Source organism: Dasypus novemcinctus, chromosome 23, assembly GCF_030445035.2.
Source record: "Dasypus novemcinctus isolate mDasNov1 chromosome 23, mDasNov1.1.hap2, whole genome shotgun sequence".
Lineage (NCBI taxonomy): Eukaryota > Metazoa > Chordata > Mammalia > Cingulata > Dasypodidae > Dasypus > Dasypus novemcinctus.
In genome coordinates this window covers 21,683,159-21,696,061 of record NC_080695.1, presented here as the reverse complement: position 1 = coordinate 21,696,061, position 12,903 = coordinate 21,683,159, and the positions used below count along the sequence as shown (strand labels likewise).

Genomic DNA, 12,903 nt, shown 5'->3' with positions numbered 1-12,903 from the left:
GTGAATCGCATTTAAAAACACTTGAAGGAAAGTAACTTAACTCATCATGCATGGTCCAACTCAAGATTAGCATTTTACACAGTTATTTTACTTATTTTGTTAATTGACATATTATCTATATACATTTCTAAATATTGATTGGGTATAATTATAAAAGATATTTATTGAGTCCAGGGATTGTATTTGAAATTACTGTAATTTATTTCTTAAAGTATTACATGGAAGAAAAAATTTTTTTAATTAAAAAATTTTAACTGAAAAATAATTGACTTCTCTCTCCATCTTTAAAAAGGAACATAACTCAATTATTCTGGAAGAAAGGAACTGCTGCCTTTCATTAAGATGCCATGAATGCTTTTCCTGTTGGCCACAACACTGTCAAGGGCAGCACATTCTTGGCAAACCAAGTGGCATAAAGAGGGCAGCCCCTCCTCTGCAAGCCCTCAGCCCCCAGACATCTCCAGAGAGCACATACCACTCCTTGCCATGCCATTGCGCACACACTATGCATGCACAAAGTTCCTGTAGATTTTTCCAAGTGCCCATTCAGCCCCCAAGTGCACATTCACTGTGCAGGCTGAAAGCAGGGCTGCAGGTGGCAAAAGGAACACAGCTCCTATTCTTGGGAGTCCTATTCACAACACCAGGTTAGAACGGCTCCAGACAGTTCAACAGCCTCTGCTTCAGAGGTCTTTCACCCTGGGGCCTGGCTGGGAGATGGCCACTGGTATAGCAGAAAGGGTCAAACACACACACCCTGCCAGTCACAGACTTTCCTCTATTGCCAGGCTCAGTCCTGACCACAAAACACTCCTGTGAAAACAACTCCCATCTTTTACTGATAATCTATCTTCTTTCTCACTCCCAACTACCTGAGTAGAAACTTGGGGAAAGAAGCAGATAGGGATATCAGCATTGCTATTTCCTATAACGAACATAGGAAAACAAATGGCATGCTTTAGCTTTTCACAACATTTGTACAATATTTACAAGGTAGACCAGTAGGGCTTACCTTACAGTGCCAAGAAAATGTTAAAGCAACAACAATAACAAAAAAAATACAACTCCCTAAAACTACAGAATCTCTAAACCAGAAATTTACAATGGGTTTTTCTTGGCAAGGGGAATCTCAATGGAATACTGGTTTAAAACCTTAATTACTCGGAGGATGTAAATAGAACTACATTTGCTGGTACAGCCCCAGTCTCAATTGCCCTGGACTCAACTGCCATTTTCTTAAATGGTAATACCTGTGTAAGCAGGATTGTGAACTGCCCCCAATTTAGCTACTGACTTCTGCCTTTTACTTTTTTTTTTTTTTTTTTTTTGAGGTACCAGGACATCTCATATGTGGGAGGAGGCTGGCGCTCATCCACTGAGCCACATCGGTTTGCCTGAGTTGTTTTTTCAATTGTTTGCTTGTTGTTTGTTTTTTGGTTTTTCTCTATGAGGCACAAGGAACCGAACCTGGGACTTCCCATATGGGAGGTAGGCGCTCAACTGCTTGAGCCACATCCACTCCCTGCCTTTTACATTTTTTTCACCAAAATCCCTACATGCCCATAGAACTGCCCTAGTCGACACCCAGATTATCAGCAGTATTTGAGAAGTGTCTGGGCTTGATGATTAAAAGCAAGAAGGTCTGGACCTTTATTAAGATAGATTGTATGCCAGGCACAGGTGAGTTACTTTAAATATATCTGCAACTACTTACAGGTATTTGAGAAGTATATACCAGATTCAACCCATTTTTAGACACTCCCCAATCCTATACATCATAGAGAACTAATACTATAGGAAGTCTCCGATGTGTATCAGATATAATGCCAGGCATATTACAGACATAATTGTATTCATCACAACAACCCCAAGTAGTAGGCATAATCTAATTTATCTAGTAGAGAAATCTGGGTTTTGAGACGTAAGATAAGTTTCACAGTGTTGAAAAGCTATCATATGGAGAGGGGTAGGCAAACCCAGCTGTGTCCAATGGCACATCTGACTCCAGATACACAGCCCTTCTAGGTCACACATACTCTACATAAATCTGCTAAAATCTCTGGCTAATGTTTACTTAACTTCCAACATACATTTTCTAAGTGCTTACCATATGCTAGACATTGTTCTAGCACTAAGGACATGGGTAGACATGACCTTTATAACAAGGTGACATTTAAGCAGAGGCCTGAGTAAAAAAAAAGATATGAGACACATTTACATGTGGGCACAGAGCATTCCAGGTGGAGAGAACAATAATGCAAAAGCTCGGAGATGAGGAACGCTTGGCTTGCCTCAAGAACAGGAAGAAAGCTCACAGGTCAGATACGGTTAAAGGAGAGGACAGGAGATGAGATAGCTGAGAGAGAGCAGGCACCAGATCATGAAGTACTGTGCAGGCCATGGTAAGTAAGGTCTTGGAATTGTATTCTTTGTGAAATGGGAAGCTATTTGGAAGAATCTGAATGGAGGAGTGATACAGTCTAAAGTACATTTTAATTTAAAAGGGCCACTTTGGCTGCTGACTGAAGAACACTCTATAGGGAGCAGGGGTAGGAGCAGAGAGGTAAGTTGGTAGGCTCTTGAGCCAAACTAGGGAAAGTTGATGGTAGCTCATAGTAGGGAGGTAAGGAAACGGTGGTACAAAGTCATTGGGGTCTGCTGTTCAGTCTGGTTTTAAGCCCACAGCAGCTGCTATCTAAAGCCGATAAAAAGTAGACATTATCAAGATCTTTCTTACTTGATCCTTAAAAGAACCTGGATCCAGAACTCCAGAGTTCAAGAGTCAGGCAGACACTCAAATGGTCAGCAGGAAACAAAACAAAACTGTAATCCAATTGAAAGCTGTAGTTACCAGCAATGGACTCACTGAGGGTACCCTTGAACCAACAGAGACCAGCAATTAGAAGAATATTACATGCTTAGGATAAAGTGCAGCAGAAAATCCATAGCACCATCCTCTGGGTAATATTTCCTGCCCAGTAGATACTAGCACTATCTTTGACAAACCTAGTACCCACACTAACCATACAAAGCAATCAAAACAGCATCAAGTCTGGCAAAAGCTGATAGGAAACCATGTATTTGTGCTGGATGGAAAATACAAGCCCTCTATTCCTACCTTCCCAATAGCAAGAAGTATCTTTAAACATAGTGTTACTAGTTTTTGCTGATGTTTGGTTATGTTCCCTGCCCCATTCCAGAAATACCCTAATTATGCTGGAGAGTTAGGGGAAGATGGTTTTTATGAGGCTTTATCTCCCACACACAGTATTGTCATGGGTTTATTTGTACTTTTTCCAGTAACACAATGCTCTTCTAAAATTGAAACTATTATGAAAAAGGCTGGCATGTGTTTTCCTCAAGATTAAAGTCAATTCCTGTTTTCAAAGCCACTATTTCTTCTTGGAAAACTCCCTTCCTATGCTAAACTAAATCCACTAAGCCAAAATTCTACATTCACCTCCTCTGCATTACAGCACTGCCAACAGGACTAGGAGAGATGTTCATTCATACATTAATTCAAGCAGTGTTTACTAAAGCCCTACCACATAAGCACTGTGGGGGTGGAGAAACATAGCACAAAATAAAGCATAGTCTTTGCCCTCCAGGGACTCTGAATCCAGAGGGGAAAATGCACAGAAATGACGATGCTATAAGGAAAACTGTGATAACAGCTATAATAGAAGTAAAACAACATGCAGGGAATGAAGGACTCATCCCACCTGGTGGGGAGGAGTAGTTTGGGGAAAAGCTATAATGTGAACTGGCCCTTCAAGTCTCATGGCCTGGGGAAAGTATCACCCACAGCAAGTACCACAAGGTGAAGGCATAGGATAGAGCACACAAAAAAGCTAAGGCTGTGGTTAACTGAAAAATCACCTCAAAGGCCTTGGGTCTGGCAGATTTTATGGGGAATGAGGAGGTAAGGTGATAATGGCGTAGAAATAATATCAAAAAGATAGCTTGGAGTCAAACCGTGGAGGCCCCTCAACTGAAGGCTTTGGATTGGATATTCCAAGGGAACTAGAGAACCATTTTAGATGTCTACACAGGCACAGAAAAGACTAGCACATGTCGATTGCATGGCAGGCTTGTGCTAGGTATCTACGCATGCCTTTAAAGCCTTGAAGTAATACAATATGGTAGCCATTATGAGCCTAAGATCATAAGTGAGAAAAGGAGTGTTACGTTTCAATTTGCTCAAGATTTCAGATAAACTGTCCTGACTCCATGTGTTCACAGGCGGTGTTCATCCCAAGAGGCCCATTCGGATTTCAGTTGTATTAATATGATGATAATTCTGCCAATAGCGTGGAGAGTGGCACTCTGACTAGAGAACCACTGTGAACTCCGAATCATTCTCAAGGGAAAGATGCAGAAGGAATGAAGAGAAATATTGGAGATACTTTGAACATGTGTAACTCTCTAAACTCCTGGCAATCTCTACCACCAGAGGGTGTGTGCTTCAGCATTGATAATATGTAAATATAAAAGGTTGCCTTTGATACAATTACTTCCATTGCTAGAGTCACAACAGTTCTATAGTAGAACATCAGCAAGTCAACTCCATTTTCATGATTTGGAGTTGTCCTAAATGATATGGCAGGGACAGATGCTGGACACTATATCTTCTGCTATAACCCACTGAATGTACTAGGGGAGAGTGTAAGCTACAATGCAAACCATAATCCATGTGGTGCAGCAGTACTCCAAAATGTACCCACAAGTTTCAATGAATGTACCACAATGATGAGCGAGATTGTTCAGGTGTGGAGGTGTGGGGTATGTGGGAGGAGTGGAGGTGTGGGGTATGTGGGAACCTTTTATGTTCTTTTTTTTTTATTTTTTATTTTTATTTTTTTTTCAAAGTTGTATGCTTAGGAGTTTAATATTGTTCCCTTACATCACATTATCCTTTCTGGTTCTCAAAAAGTTCTCAGGTATCTGAGTTATCTAATGGCAGACCCATTTTAACAGATAAATTAACAAAGGCTTAAATAGGAGTGATTTACCCAAGGTGAGACTACCAGTTTCTTCTGAGTATCAGCCCACCACTCAAGCCCTGCCCTATAAGGGATGATGTAATTAATTATATTCAAAATGGAAGACAGATCATATGGAAACACACAATCCTTTTTAAATCTATGCTCTTCTAATCCTCCTCCACCTTCTTTCCTTTTGTCTCCTAAAACCCTGCTTCTCTACCTTCTCCAATGCCAGCCCCACCCCTACAATCACTCAGAGGACAGAGTTAAAGATTTCTCATGATCAGTCCTCTCAAAAGAGAATGAAACTCTGGGAGGAAAAGATTTCTCTTTAAAGAAGCTACTATGTGTCAGGGGCTTATCCACACATCATTAATATCAGCAACAGCAACATTTACTCAGTTTTAACTATAGGACAAGTGCTGTGCAAAGCATTTTAAATATCACAGTTAAATGCTCACAATATTCTGCAGAGCATTTTTGCAGAAAATACTCTGAGGCGCCGAACATCCAATAATTTACCAAATATCATACAATCAAATAAGTCATAGAGCTGGGGTTTGGATCATAGCCTTCTAAGCTCTGGGGCCAATACTCTCAACCACCGCTACACAGCACAGTGAGAGGTGGGCATGACAAGAAGGAGCATGTTGGGAAGGCACATGGAGTGGAGACTAGAAGGCTGGAGACTGGAACATGTGTGGAGAAGCAGCAGTAGGGAAGTAGAGTCAGGCAGGAGTCAGACTGACTGACCTTTTAAGTCATGCTAGGGAATGTGGGCTTTATATGCATGCTGATTATCAGGCAAAGTATTTTAAGTAGGTCAGTGTCCTGATCAAGTTTGTATCTTTTTAGGAAAATTCACTCTGGTTTCAATGTACAGAATTGATTTTATTGGGGCAGGAGCAAGCCTGAAGGCAAACAGAAGGGTTAAGAAGCTACTACTGCATTACTCCAGCAAATAGCTAATGACGGTACTGTGAACCATGGTGCTTCCTAGATTCAATAAATATGTGTTAATTGGGGTATTGATTGGTTATAAACAGAACAATCTGTTGTACCTATTGGGGCATGTCAGCTCCATCACATGGCCATTCCAGCATGTGGTCAGAGACTCTGGATGCAGTGCACTAAAAGGCTGAGATGCGTTCTCTTTATTGGAAGTATTATGTTATTTCCTCACTGGGGTTTTTATCTCCTAATTGTGTGCTTTTTAGAGTCATGGAATTTGGGTCTCTGAGCATCTGTATTCATCTGCCTTCTTTTGTTTAGGGGGTTAGGGGATGGGGATTGGATGGGTGGCTGGTTCATAGATTTGAAGAAGATTATTTCCATAGCACATGTCCTTTATTCTGAATTAATCAGATGCAAGGATTCTGAGGGCTAATGTTGATGGGAAGGCAGGAAAACAATGGCTATTATGGAAAAGGGGGCCTAATTGCCTACCAAAAGCCTCAGGGTGTGAAGTACCCCAAGGTACAGCAGGTACAGCTTCACACAGAGCCAACTGCTGAGGCTGTCATTTAACATCTTAGAGGGAGTGAATCCAAGGTAGAGGGGCTCCAGAAACCACTTGGCTCTTCTTCCCAAACTCCTGGATTTGTACACCTCGTCTCTCCTAAGAAAGTATGTAGCAGCAGGGAGCCATCAGACATTTGTTCAGTTCACCCTTGATCTTGAGACAAAACCTCAAGATACCCTTTTTTGCCTTGCCTTCCCAGCCACATCTTTCCATCAGTTAAAGTTCCTGTTTCAGCTATATATGCTGAGAGACATCACAGACTAAATTAGAGTAGGGCATATCCAGCTGGCTGAGTGACAAAACAAAAGCCTATACAGATAAAGAGAAATCTGAGGAAAAAATTTACCATATTATCTAATTAGTACCTGATTTAGTACCTAAACATAAACCTTAAATATTCAGAATATTAAATACATAAAAAGAATTTCTGGCTTCTTAAATAAACCAGATGGTGCCATTGTAAGGTTCTATTTACTTCGAGACTTAATCACGCAACAGGGTATCACCTGAACACCCAATAGTTTTCTATTTTTAAGTGCACATAAAAATCATTTGGGAGAACATATTAAAAATGCAGATTCCCACACTCAAAGAGTCTGATTTAGTAGATGTGAAGTCAGGCCTAGTGCAGTTTAAAAATATGTCCACAAATTCTTTGATATTCCACTGAAAAGGCAGAGTCCAGTTGCCCTCCCCTTGGGTACAAGCTATACTTAGTGACAGAATGTGTCAGAAGTGAAAGTGTGACTTGCAAGATAAGGCCATTTCTTCCCCCCTCCCCCATCCATGACTCACTCTGAAGAAACCAGCCGTCATGCCATGGTGGCTCTATGGAGCGTCTAAGTGGTAAGAAAACCAAGGCCTATTGCCAAAAGCCATGTGAGTGAACCAACCCCAGAAGCAGATCCTCCAGCACCCGTCAAGCCTTCAGATGACAACAGCCCCAGCTGACATTTTGACTGCAATCTCATGAAATAACCTGAATAAGAACCACCCAGATAAGCCACTGAGGAAGTACTGACCCACAGAAACTATGAAATGATATTTGTTTTAAGCTGATAAGTTTTGGGGTAATTTGTTATGCAGGTATACATATCTAGACTTCCCAGAAATCACTGTTGTTTTTTTAAGTCTGGCTCTTGGTGATTTGCAGTAAAAAATAAACAGCTACCCATACTGACAGAATCCAGATATTTCCAATTTGGTATAATCTTTTTTGTTAAGAGGAGGAAAACAATCATTAAAAGCATAATTATAGGGAAACGGACTTGGCCCAGTGGTTGGGGCGTCCGTCTACCACATGGGAGGTCCGCAGTTCAAACCCGGTCCGCAGCTCAAACCCCAGGCCTCCCTGACCTGTGTGTGGCTGGCCCATGCGCGGTGCTGATGCGCGCAAGGAGTGCCGCGCCACGCAGGGGTGTCCCCCGCGTAGGGGAGCCCCACGCCAGTAAGGAGAGCCGCCCAGCGCCGGGGAGAGTGCAGCTGCCCAGGAATGGCTCCGCACACACTCCTGTGCTGCTGACTACAACAGAAGCGGACAAAGAAACAAGGTGCAGCAAATGGACACAGAGAACAGACAACCGGGAGAGGGGGGGAATTAAATAAATAAATAAACCTTTTAAAAAAAAACAATTATATTCTGCTCATCTTATTCAAATTCATCAAATATAAGAAAGATTCATTTCATTTCTGCAATACCCCTGTGTAACCACTATACTATTTAAGCTTTAGGGAGGCAACATGAGGTCCAAGAATCTAAACTTTAAAAGAAAAAACTGGCCACAATTTGATATAAATTTCTAGCTAACACTCTTAAGTAGGTACTCAATAAATATTTCCTGACTGAACTTTTTTTTTTTTGAGATGCCAGGACTGGGGATGGAACACGGGACCTAGTATATGGGAAGTTGGCGCTCAACCACTGAGCAATATCAGCTCCCCTGAGTTGTTTTTTTTGTTTATTTGCTTGTTTGTTTTCTTTTCTTTTGGGGGGGGTTGCTTTTAGGAGGAACTGGGAACCAAGCCCAGGACCTCCCATGTGGGAAGCAGGCACTTAACCACTTGAGCCATATCCACTCCCCACAGAATGAACTTTATATGCAAAAAAAAGTCCCTAAGGAAGAGCAGAGACCTCTTTCCCTGGGACCAAATCCAATAAAGGGCCTGACGAAAAAGCTAATCTATGACAATTTAATACATGAGTACAGTAGAGTATGATGGTTAAGAAGGGCAAGGGCTCCAGAGTAGAAATGTATAGGTTTAGACCCTTTTTACTAATGCAATCTACTAGTATGATCTTGGGCAGAATGTTTAACCTCTATCTCTGTGCCTTAGTTTCTTCAACTGTAAAACAGGTACAACAGAACCTAGCTCTTAAGACTGTGTAAGGAATAAATGGTTTAGTACATGTAAAGCCCTTAGAACAATACCTCATACATGGAAGCACTCTGTAAATATATGCTATTACCATATTCCATTTAAACATCATGTCCTACTAAACAGTTACCTAGATATCCTAAGAAGGAGCAAAATTTTGCGTTTAGTTCTCATATTCTTTCTTTTTTTTTTTTATTGACTTTGTAATAATATTACATTAAAAATATATATGTGAGGTCCCATTCAACCCCACCCCCCCAACCCCCCTCTCCCCCCCCCCCAACAACACTCGTTCCCATCATCATGACACATCCATTGGATTTGGTAAGTACATCTTTGGGCACCTCTGCACCTCATAGACAATGGTCCACATCATGGCCCATACTCTCCTCCATTCCATCCAGTGGGCCCTGTGAGGATTTACAATGTCCGGTGATTACCTCTGAAGCACCATCCAGGGCATCTCCATGTCCCAAAGACGCCTCCACCTCTCATCTCTTCCTGCCTTTCCCCATACCCATCGTCCACCATGTCCACTTTTCCCAATCCAATGCCACCTCTTCTATGTGGACATTGGATTGGTTGTGTCCATTGCACCTCTATGTCAAGAGGAGGCTCAGATTCCACACGGATGCTGGATGCAATCCTCCCATTTTCAGTTGTAATCACTCTAGGCTCCATGGTGTGGTGGTTGTCCTTCTTCAACTCCATCTTAGCTGAGTGTGGTAAGTCCAATAGATCAGATTGTAGGTGCTGGAGTCTGTTGAGGCTCAGGACCTGGCTATCACATTGTCAGTCCAGAGATTCAAATCCCCTAAATATATCTTAAACCCCAACATTAACTGCACCTCCAGCACATTAGCATGAAAGTCTTATGAAGGGAGATCCCATCTGAGTCCAGATTCATCACACATAAACACCATTTCCAAAGAGGGGCCATCTGCCCTGGTAGTTAACCCCATCGGCCATGACCATAACTCCCATGGGTCTCTTTAGCCCTCAAAGGAACCATCATATTCTTTCTTGACTTTCTTCTGTGGTTTTGAAGCTGGTGAAAGAGGCTAGGGTTTAGTCAAGTGATAGAAAAGTTTCTGTCCTTGCTCAAATACTATCATCCAATATTAACTTAGTGCTCACTGAGGGCATTATATCTACATTTCCATAGGGAAATAAAAGTTGGCGCTGCTTCCTACACTGACCTCAGAAGGAAAGAGTTCATTGCTACTGTAATTTTTAAGACAACTCCCAGACTGAAGTGAACTGATCTGGGTTGCCTGGTTCCTTCCTTTACACAGATTTACAAAAATCTTCCAGAAGAATTGCATTTTCTCTGTATCATTTTCACATCCTTGTGCCCTCATATTTTCTTTGTCCATCCAGTGCTTGGTATTTCCTCACTGCTGCAACACCCTCCCCTGATTATCTTCTTCATTCAAGATATGAAGCTTCTTTCATAATCCTCATTAGAACTTTTTTAAACAACAAATACAAAGAAAGTCTTTTCATATTACTTGTCTCCTCTTGCCAACTCTCGCATGGCAGTCTGTCTAAAGTAAATCAAGTTCACAAAAGCAAATTGCTGGGCAGAAGGCAGATGTAAAGAGGGGGGTTTCAAAAATGCTAACACTGAGCAAAGAACTTGCCACGAGTGTAAAGTCTATGTGTTTTGAAAGTCTTGTGTATCAAGGCTGCTACTTAAATCAACAAGGCACTGGCTGAGAAAGTAAACACTGCCAAAGTGGGTCACTTTCACAGTCCATCTTCACATTGGCATTCTGCATTTGACGATCAAGTCTACCAAGGATCAGTTTAAAGGAAGACATAACTGTCCTCCTCATATAGAAGTTAAAATGTCAACAACTGCCACAAGCTCAAGAGACTAAATGAAAAGCAACTCCTGTCTGTGCAGCGATTTTTAAACTGGAGCCTGCATCAAAATTACACAGACGACTTGTTTTTGTTTTTTTTAAGATTTATTTATTACTGCGCCCCCCCCCCCCGCCCCCCGGCCCCAGTTGTCTGTTCTCTGTGTCTATTTGCTGTATCTTCTTCTTTGTCCGCTTCTATTGTTGTCAGCAGCACAGGAATCTGTGTTTCTTTTGTTGCATCATCTTGTTGTGTCAGCTCTCCGTGTATGCGGCACCATTCTTGGGCAGGCTGCACTTTCTTTCGCGCTGGGCGGCTCTCCTTACGGGGCGACTCCTTGTGCATGGGGCTCTCCTACGCGGGGGGCACCCCTGCATGGCAGGGCACTCCTTGCACACGTCAGCACTGCGCATGGGCCAGCTCCACACAGGTCAAGGAGGCCCGGGGTTTGAACCGAGGACCTCCCATGTGGTAGACGGACGCCCTAACCACTGGGCCAAGTCCGTTTCCCCAAAGGGCTTGTTAAGACACAATTCGCTGACTCCCATTCCCAAGGTTTCTGATCTGTCTTGGCAGAGCCTGCAAATCTGCATTTCAAACAAGTTCCCAGATATTACCAACATTGCTGGTTTGTGGACCACACTTTGAGAATCACTCTGTATGGTAAGGGGGGCACCCAGAGATGCTATAATTCAAGAGAAATGTGAAGATAACATCTGCACAGTCCTCAACAACAGCCCAGGTCTGTCACCCAACCACGTGACTATGAGCCCATGATCCCACATTTTGGCTATCAATGAGGAATAAAACTAATAGATTAGAACAAAGATAAAGCAAAGTCTGGAGTATAAGTACATATGATTTAACTTCATCAAATGCATTATAGGATTAATTATGACAAATCTTTATTAACTCTTAAAAAGTAGGAACAAAGAAGGCCCTTCAAATCCACTTGGCATTTCAGGACTGAGCTAGGAATCAAATCAGGTAATTCTCTCATATGCTATAGGAGCCACTATGAGCTCAAAGTTAACATCAAATATATGAGAAGTTTCTGAACAATGATGATTGAAAGCTCTAACTCCCCATTGGGGGACACTTACAACACTACTTGTGTTTTATGGAAATCCAACTGGAGTAAATTACAGATGTATGTGTGTTATACTTTCCACCCATTCTCTCTGGGCAACACTCCCATCTCCTTCCCTCCTATTTCCCAGTTTAGTATGGTGTCATTGGAAAATGAAACTTAAAGAGCTCTGAAAAATCTTGCCAAGCCCAGAAGAGAAAAGTGAGTGCCACTGTGTTACAGTCCTCCCCAGGAACACCTGTGAACTGTTGAGTTTAGTAAGCATACAGATGGTATTGACTGTGCATGGGAAGACAAGGATTTATATTTTGACTGTATACCTTTAGGTTGTATTTTCTATAACAATAAACAACTGCAGGGACTTTTGTGAATAAAGGAAACAGATGAGATGAACCAGGATGGGAAGAGTTTCCAGAAAAGTAATCAACAAGCAATCAAATCAAAGTCATTACAGGAGAGCAATCTCACAGAATGTTGGTATCCTGGTGGACACCAGAGGCTCCTGCATGACCTCCACAATCACATGTGACAGTCTATAAAGTGTAACCACATATGAAAAGTGTCAGCCTTTAGTCAAGAATTATCTCCAATTGGTGCCATTCAGAGGAGACTGCTGAATAGAAACAGTGCACAGGACATCAGCAGTTTCAACTACAGTATTCCAAGCAAAGCAATTCCTAAGGAAGGTCATGAAATACAGTCATTTAAAATTCTGCTGAGACACAGGTCTGATTATTGCTCATTGTGGGAGGAGCTAGAAACTTTTCAGTCTAACACCTGTGACTGAACTTGGCTTTGTCATTTTCTTTATTAAGCATGCAATAATTGTCTTGGTGTGATCAACTAGATTTTTGAGGAAATGGCTACAGAGAGAGAAAGAAAATGTCAATGAAATTTGAAAGGAAGAATAATTTATGATCTTTTTGTCATGAACAGTCAACCCATGATTCTCTGAAGAACTGTCAGTCTGGAGAAGACCAGTATTCCATATAAAGATCCTTCGATTGCGTGATTTAAGAATTCACAAAGGAATTATCACTTACTAACATGCCCTAGGTTCCCAA

At 41.8% G+C, this 12,903-nt stretch overlaps 1 protein-coding gene across 7 annotated transcripts in view; it reads right to left on the bottom strand.

Moving 5' to 3' along the window:
• The window catches only part of AUTS2 (activator of transcription and developmental regulator AUTS2), a 1,252,826-nt gene that overhangs the window by 1,036,385 nt on the left and 203,538 nt on the right, over positions 1-12,903 (bottom strand). The window lies entirely within an intron of this gene.